Below are 8,686 nucleotides of genomic sequence, written 5' to 3'. Positions count from 1 at the left end.
TCTCCTCATTGAAACCTTCCCGTCTCCTCTATATATCTTTTTTTTTTTACGCAACCTTCCCTTCTACACTAACCTATGAAACCTTTCCTTAGGATGTCTATCTCTTGCTTGATAATAACAAATGAAATCTTCCCTTTGAAATTTATTATCTTTCTCAATCTTCGCATACAAATTTAATTGCGGCTTATTAAAAGTGATTTTCTGATTATTTCGACGAAACATAGAATGTGTCGTCGTCGTGGCCCTCAGTCGTTATCTGCAATAACCCAAAACTGTTCCTTACCTTTTTTACTGTTACTGGATCGCCATCTGACTGCTACATTGAACTGCGACATGAATATACTTACTCTGGTTTACTATATTAACTGCTGGTGGGCTGTCATAATAAGTGGCTGTATTTATTACCAAAGCTGACGTTATTCTTTAATAGCAACGCTGACGTTATATATGACGATAGTATCTGTTCCCGAAAGAACAGTTACCGTGGATGACCATGCAGCTTTGCTAGAAATGAAATGATAACTAAATGGACACCCTAGCTGCAAGCAGGCGTTGATGTACTTCATTGGAGACATGTTGAAAATGTGTGCCCCGACCGGGACTCGAACCCGGGATCTCCTGCTTACATGGCAGACGCTCTATCCATCTGAGCCACCGCGGGCACAGAGGCTAGTCGGGGCACACATTTTCAACATGTCCCCAATGAAGTATATCAACGCCTGCTTGCAGCTAGGGTGTCCATTTAATTATCAAAGCTGACGTTATTCTTTAATTAATTTGACTGAAGTTACGTAATTCATAGTTACACTTTTTCTTGACAACAATACAATTTTTGCAAAGTTTTACGTTGATGGTTTTTGGTATGGATTATAATCAGTAATGCAACATTGCTGGCAAAAATTAATTATATTCTGAAAACGCTTCAAATATTTACTGTTGGTAATGAAATGATTTTACGAACGTTCAAATGGGACTTACTTTTTACAATAATCTTACAACTAGCATTGCGCAAACATACCTTTCTTTCGCAAAGAAAATATTTCAATAATATTAGTTCCTCTTATGATAATAGTTAGTTGATGTCTCTGTACATCCGTTTATAATCTCCTGTAAATCATAGCTGGTGGCTGGCAGGCACACTGCTCCTCTCAACCACTCGCTTCAGACCTGCTACCAACTCGCTTCACATCCCGCTTACTACTGACTTCCTACGAACGCTGAAGTGCGGTCTCTCCTGCCAACAATGCTTTCTGGAGCAGACAATCCCTGCTACCATTACAAATGTATCAGTGCGCGGTCTTTCCCGCTCTTTTCTTAAAATGTATCCATACACGGTCTCTCCCGCCCTTTTTAAAATTATATCAATTTGCGGTCTCTCTTGCCAACAATACTTTGGTGCAGACATTCCCTGCTACCACAATTATTTCCAACATGACAAATATTAATTATTCCCACTTAATCCTATTAATAAAATATAAACATCTTTCATAAATTGTGGTTTGACAGTAGACAATAGAAATATACACGTCTTTCATCATAAACCAATTCACTGATTTCAACCAGACTTGGTAACCATAAACCTTCATGTCAGGCGACAATTGCTGTAGGGGTAGGAACCACCAACCAGTCAAAGGAGTGAGGGTGGGGGAGGGGAAGCATAGCCCACGACGCGTGAATTCCCAGACTTTGTTCATCCAGTATTTGAGAATGAGAGCACTTAGCAACAAACTTTACACATAATCTCAAAGCCATACGAAATTTTTTCTCGCTGAGAACCCCTGCAAAATGATGAAAGGAAAATGTTTATCGTTTGCTACTTTTTTGCTGCTCATGCAGTAAAAGTACCGCGTGATGCCTGACGTTATAATTTATTACTTCTTTACTACTAACTGTATTCGAGGCACATTTTGCAGACAGTGTGCACATATACCACTGAATGTGTAGGGTGACAATTACTCAATTATATGAAATAAAATCGTCATAATTTCTGAACGGTTTGCGTTAGAACGTTCAAACTGAATGGTTGTCCGGGCGGTATGATGGGAATTAGCATGCGATGCATAGTTTGCTTTAGCGACGAAGCTCACTTTCAGTTGGATGGGTTCGTCAATAAGCAAAATTGGAGCATTTGGGGGACTGAGAATCTGCATTTCGCGATCGAGAAATGTCTTCATCCTCAACGGGTGACCGTGTGGTGTGCAAGGTTCAGTCACAGAATACTCGATGCGATGTTCCTTGATGGCACAGTGACTACCAATGTCATCCCCATTATCTGAAGTGACTCTGATTTCGACAAGATGTAGTTCATGCAAGACAGAGCACGATCCCGTCGAAGCAGGAGAGAGGTTGATGTCCTGGAGGTGTATTTTGGCGACCGCATTCTGGCTCTGTGGTACCGAGAAACCTCTGCAGTTGTCGTAAGACTGGCTGCCACATTCTCCAGATTTGAACACATGCAACTCCTTTTTGTGGGGCTATATTAGAGACAAGATGTACAGCAACATCCCCAAAACCATTGCTAAGCTGGAGACAGCCATTCAGGAGGTCATCAACAGCATCGATGGTGCGACACTTCAGCGGGTCATGCAGAATTTCGCTATTCATCTGCGCACATCATCGCCAATGATGGCAGGCATATCGGAGATGTCATAACCTAAATCAGAATACCTGTAGTGACGTTTACATGTTGAATAAACTGTGTGCACGCCGTAGTTTGTAATTAATTTACGTTTTCTCTCGCGTAGTTCAATACTTGTCACCCAGTAAGTGCAATATTTTATCGTTGCACGAAACTAGCTCAGGCGGTATGACGTCATAAACAGTGATATGCATGAAAAGCCGGCCGCGGTGGCCGCGCGGTTCTAGGCGCTTCAGTCTGGAACCACGCGGCTGCTGCGGTCGCAGGTTCGAATCCTGCCTCGGGCATGGATGTGTGTGATGTCCTTAGGCTATTTAGGTTTAAGTAGATGTAAGTCTAGGGGACTGATGACCTCAGATGGTAAGTAACATAGTGCTTAGAGCCATTTGAACCATAAGTACGTGAAAATCTGCCGCATCATGAATGACGTTTAAATGTATTACTTCGTTGCTTTTTACTCTAATCGCAACACATTTAGCATATGCCGCTGAATATACCTACAAAGTAATATCACTGTACGACGGTATAGTTCACGAGACATGGCGTCATAAACATTAAGCACAAGGCCGAACGCTGCGTGGTACGGGTGTGGTCGCTAAGCTATAAATAAATACCTGGGCAATACCAGGTTTCTCTGCTATTAACTGGATAACATTTAACTATACCATTCATGATTTAATGAACTGATGAAATTTTAAAAAATGAAAAGAAGTTTGGTGTGGTACTTCTGCTTTTAAATTCCTCTTCCATGTTATGGCAATTCGTTTGTGTTTTATACCGATATACAATTACAGATCGTACGGAAAAGTATAAAAAAGTCTTTAGCCATGGAGGTCTCAGGTTCAGTCTCAGACAGTAACAGTATGAAATTTAACTATACCATTCATGATTTAATAAACTGATGAAGTTAAAAGCAATGAAAAGAGTTTTCGTTTGGCACTTCTACTTTTAAAATCCTCTTCATTGTTAGCCAATTCGTTTGTGTTTTATGGCGATATATAATAATAGTTCATATGGAAACATGTAAAAACGTCTTCAGCCCAGGAGATCCTAGGTTCAATCTCTGACAGGTGCACGGATTTTTCATCATACCCGTCCCTGCAGGACGCCCCCAGATCCACTCAGCACTTTATCAACTGAGTACTGGGGAACTTTCCTGGGGGTAAAAGGTGGCATGGACGATGGGCCCGACACCATCCCCTGCCAGTGCTGCAGCGAAGAAAGGCTGCACTCTACCCACTGCCAAGACAATAATCCTGTCACAGACTTGTCTAACAAACTTTACTCCAATTTTTACAGTGAAAGCTTTACTCTGCTGTTACGTTATTTTTGTTCATCTAGAAGACGATAATGGCCGCAATGGCTGTTCTATGTCATACGCAACAATGGTAAGTGCAGCTATCATAATGCTGTAACAGGGATGTTGACAAAATTTTGAAGTTGTTCCGAATCAAAGGTAGTACAATTAATATGATAAAAACTTATTTTTGAGTAAATCTGTATTTCAAAAAACATACTTTTGAACTGATTGTAGAATTTTCTGTTAAAACCCTCACAGTGGTTTCGTGTCATTGCTATGACTCCACGAGTCTAAATCTACACCTACATCAGCATTTACATACATTTGTGGCACAATATGACTCGAAGAATGGATAGGTTGGTATGACACGTTCTGAGGCGTAAAGGGATCACCAATTAGAACTGGAGGGAGGTGTGGAGGGTAAAAATCGCAAAGGGAGAGCAAAAGGTGAATACACTAAGAAGATTCAAAAGGATGTAGGTTGCAGTAATTAGTCGGAGATGAAGAGGCTTGCACAGGATAGAGTAGCATGGAGAGCCGCGTGAAACCAGTCTTTGGACAGAAGACCACAACAACAACAACAACAACAACAACAACTGTTTGGTGTTGTGCTACCATTGTAGTGAATACTTATTATCCAGTCGCGTGCACTAACGGCTGTCAGTTTTGTCTTATTTTGAAAATAGTAGCTGGCCACTTCGAAAATCTGAAACTGTACCCATTGGCTTTAGGTCAAGATGTCACTGTATGATGTTATTACCTTGTTTTTTTTAATGTGTGCGGCTGGTGTCTCCAAATAATTAAAGAAATCTTGCCAGTTTTGTTAAGAAACTTCTAAGTGGCTTAGTGCCACCCATCAGTAATGTTAACTGTTCTTTTTTATATGAGTAAAACAAGTCATGATTTGGAATCACGATATACGTAATCCTGTTGAATGATCTAAGTGCCCGCATCTCGTGGTCGTGCGGTAGCGTTCTCGCTTCCCACGCCCGGGTTCCCGGGTTCGATTCCCGTCGGGGTCAGGGATTTTCTCTGCCTCGTGATGGCTGGGTGTTGTGTGCTGTCCTTAGGTTAGTTAGGTTTAAGTAGTTCTAAGTTCTAGGGGACTGATGACCATAGATGTTAAGTCCCATAGTGCTCAGAGCCATTTGAATGATCTAAGTAACAGTGTATGTTCGTTGAATGATGTAAATAAATGTTTTGTTAATCTATTGTCCAGTGGCTTTCCACTCAAGGATCACTTTATCCACGTTATCCCGGTCTGAAGGTTTTAAAGTGGTCGGTAGTTCCAAAGTAATCCCACCTTCCTTCACAAATCCCGAAACCCCACTGGGTCCTCACCTCCTACCACTTAAACCACGAGTACGTGGAGGAATTACCAAACCTAAAAACATACGACTTGTAATAGGTAAGCCGCGCGGAGTGGCCGTGCGGCTTGGGGCGCCAAGTCACGGATTGCGTTGACCTCCCGCAGGAGGTTCGAGTCCTGCCTCGGGCATGAGTGTGTGTGTTGTTCTTAGCATAAGTTAGTTTAAGTAGTGTGTAAGTCTAGGAACCGATGACCTCAGCAACTTGGTCCCTTAGGAATTCACACACACATGTAATAGGTATAATTATTACCCTGCATACGACCTAAACATTGATGTAGTGTTGTTCAGTCAGCTGTCCTCAGTCACCAATAGAAATATATGCATTTATACCCCTTACACTCTATACAATGGCATTTACACACTTAGAGGACTAATCTGATAAGGCTGGGACGGGCAGTCTGTCAGGGTCTTATAGTGGTAACCATTCCAGAAATTACATGAAGTAGTTAAGGGAAGCCACGGTAAATATAGATGAAGGTGGTCAGATGGTGATTAGAGTCTCTATTTATCTGAATGTAAGGTCAATCTATTTAAAACAGTGCAACCACATTCGAATTGCCACTATTGTACAATGCATTCTTGCAAAGAAGTTACTTCACAGTGCAAAAAAGTTGGTGCTACATTGTTCATCACTTCGACGTCAAAGAGGCCTTTTTGTCCTTCTTTGCTTTGAGAACATACACATTAGCACTGTCGTCACAAGCAGTCATAACCGTTTACAGCTATTTTATATAAGGACGCGAAGTTATCTACTTGAAACAGCGTAGATGAAGCTCCTACATCTACATCCACACTTCGCAGCCACCTTACGGAGTGTGGTTAAGGGTACTTCGAGTACCACGATCCTTTTCCCCTTTTCGTGTTCCATTGACAAATAGCAAGCGGGAAGAACGATTGTCGGTAAAACTCGGTGTGGCATCTTATGCTTCTGACTTAGTAGTCGTGAGCATTTCGCGAGACGTACAGAGGAGATACTAATATGTTGCCGGCTCTTCTCGGGACATATATATGCTCTCGGAATTTCAACAGTAAAATTATGCATGATGCACAGCGCCTCACTTGTAGTACCTCCCACTCGAGTTCTTTGAACGTCCCAGTAACGCTCTCGAGCTTACAAAAGATTCCGTGACGAAACGCGCAGCGCCGCGCCGCTCTTCGTTGGATTTTGTCTGTATTTTCTATTAATCCAACATGACAATGCTCCCAAACCGATGAAAATACTCAAGAATTTGTCTACACCGTGTTTTGTAAACATTACATTTCCGTAAGATTCCCCTAATGAGTCTCTGCCATCTGCTTTTCCCTTATTTGTTTTATGTTCTCATAGCACTTTAGGTCGCTCTTGATGATTACTCCTAGGCATTTTACATCACGTGCCTTCTTCGTTGGATCGTCTCTGTCTCTTCTATAACCCAGCCCGGTAAGGATCCAAATGTATGGGCAGTACTGAAGAATCGGTCGAACGGGTGTTTCGTAAACCACTCCTTTTGCAGGTGAATTACATTTCATTAAGTTTCTCCCGGTGAATCTATGTCTGACACTTGTTTTCCCTACTATTTGTTTTGCTTCATGATTCTACATTAGGTCGCTCCTAGGTATCTCTCCTAGGCCTTTTACGGTATTTAGTTACTGTTTCCAGTGGTTTGTCACCAATAGCGCAATCGAACAGCAGGGGTTTCATGGCTTGTCTACGCGCACTGCAAAACACTTATTTGTGCTCAAGGTCAACTACAATTATTTGCTCCACCGGTCGATCCTGTTTAGATCTTCTTACATCTCATTACAGTCTTCTGACGCGCAAGCTTCCCACACACGACAGCGACATCTGCGATAGCCTCACGGAGCTTCCAGAGTTATCCACTACATCATTATGATAAATTTTAAATGGTAGTGGTGCTATGCACTCCCTTGGTGTACTCCTGAAATTATTGACGATATCGTTCCGTTGAAAACGAATTGTTGAGTTCTGTCTGCAAGGAAGTCACGTATAGAATCACAAGTCTGGTACGATGCTAGGTAAGCTCGCACTTCGTTCACCATAAGACAGTGCGGAACTCCCAGACAGACGTTAAAGAGCAGCTTCCGGTATATGAGGTGGTGAGCCTTTCCTGCGGATTTACGACAGATGCTGCTGAAGAAGTTGGCGGGCCACTTCATCGAATGCCTTTCAGGAGTCAAGGAACACAGCTGCAACCACAGCACCTTCGTTTACAGCGCTCTGTATCTCGAGAATGAACAGAGCGAGTTGAGTTTCGCAACATCTTCGTTTGCAGAGAAATAAAAACAAATTATTAAATCTGGATTACACCTTATTCACTGTAGAGAATGCAAGGTGTTTCACATTTTCTATTACAGGATTCTAGGGGTTGTAGAGGGGAGAGAATAGATCAAATTTAGGTAAGGAACCCATGTCCAGAAAGTACTGGGTGGCTGTAATTAAAGTGCAGCTGCTCACGGAGACCCAGTGAGGACCATAATCATCGTATGGTAGCGACGCTTGATAGATATTCTGTGTTAATGCGGAACCGATTTACATTGAAAAAAATTAGTTCCAATTTTGGCCACCAGGGGCAAATCTGGCGGGCTGAATGCAAGAAAGACATAAAGAAATGTTTCCATATGTGATGGATTATGAACGTAATGTGGGAAGGAAAGGCCAAACAAGAGAGAAAGGCGTAATGTTGATTTTATTATTAACAGCTGATTTCACCATTTGTTCAGTATGAGCACCGGAGACGTCGACAAGATGTTGCATCCGATAAACGAGGTGCTCAACAGTCGCTCACTGCAGTTCCAGTGGAATCTCAGCAGTATGTTCCTGTACACTGGCCTTCAGATCAGTTAGAGACCAAACGCGTCCGTGGTAACCACGTTCTTTTAGATATCCACAGGGCCAAAAGTCACATGTATTCAGATCAGATGATTTTGCAGGCCACGAATGTCGAACACCTCTGGAGATAACACGTTCGTGGAAGGTTTCATTAATCAAATCTTTCATTGGACGAGCAACACGAGGTGTTGCCCCCATCTTGCATGAAAACAATAGATTCCACACAGTTGCGTTCTTTCAGAGCAGGAACCGCATGCTTTACAAGGAAGTTTCGATAACATGCAGACGTCACGGTACACCTGAAGCCCCCTGAGTGTATTCTCTGCAAAGAAAAAAGGACCGAGGATTAATTTGAATGTGAGTCCACACCACACACACACATATAGAGAGTTTAATGGCTCTTCGTGCACAACACGTTTAACAGTACGACAAATTCGACAGTTCTGTTATTCATTGCATACTGTAGTGTAAAATATGCCTCATCATTCCATAGAATATTTTCTCATGTCCCATGCCAGAAACCGAAGAGCAATAGGAGGTTTCAGCAG

At 42.2% G+C, this 8,686-nt stretch overlaps 1 non-coding gene across 1 annotated transcript; it reads right to left on the bottom strand.

The window, feature by feature from the left end:
- Positions 1-587: 587 nt before the first annotated feature.
- On the bottom strand, positions 588-662 carry Trnat-ugu. The gene has a single exon. It is a non-coding gene; the product is annotated as a tRNA-Thr (tRNA).
- Positions 663-8,686: the final 8,024 nt, after the last annotated feature.

The sequence above is a fragment of the Schistocerca piceifrons genome, chromosome 2 (assembly GCF_021461385.2).
Source record: "Schistocerca piceifrons isolate TAMUIC-IGC-003096 chromosome 2, iqSchPice1.1, whole genome shotgun sequence".
In the NCBI taxonomy this organism is placed as follows: domain Eukaryota; kingdom Metazoa; phylum Arthropoda; class Insecta; order Orthoptera; family Acrididae; genus Schistocerca; species Schistocerca piceifrons.
The sequence above is the reverse complement of the archived record's forward strand: the minus strand, read 5'-3'. Positions and strand labels throughout refer to the sequence as shown.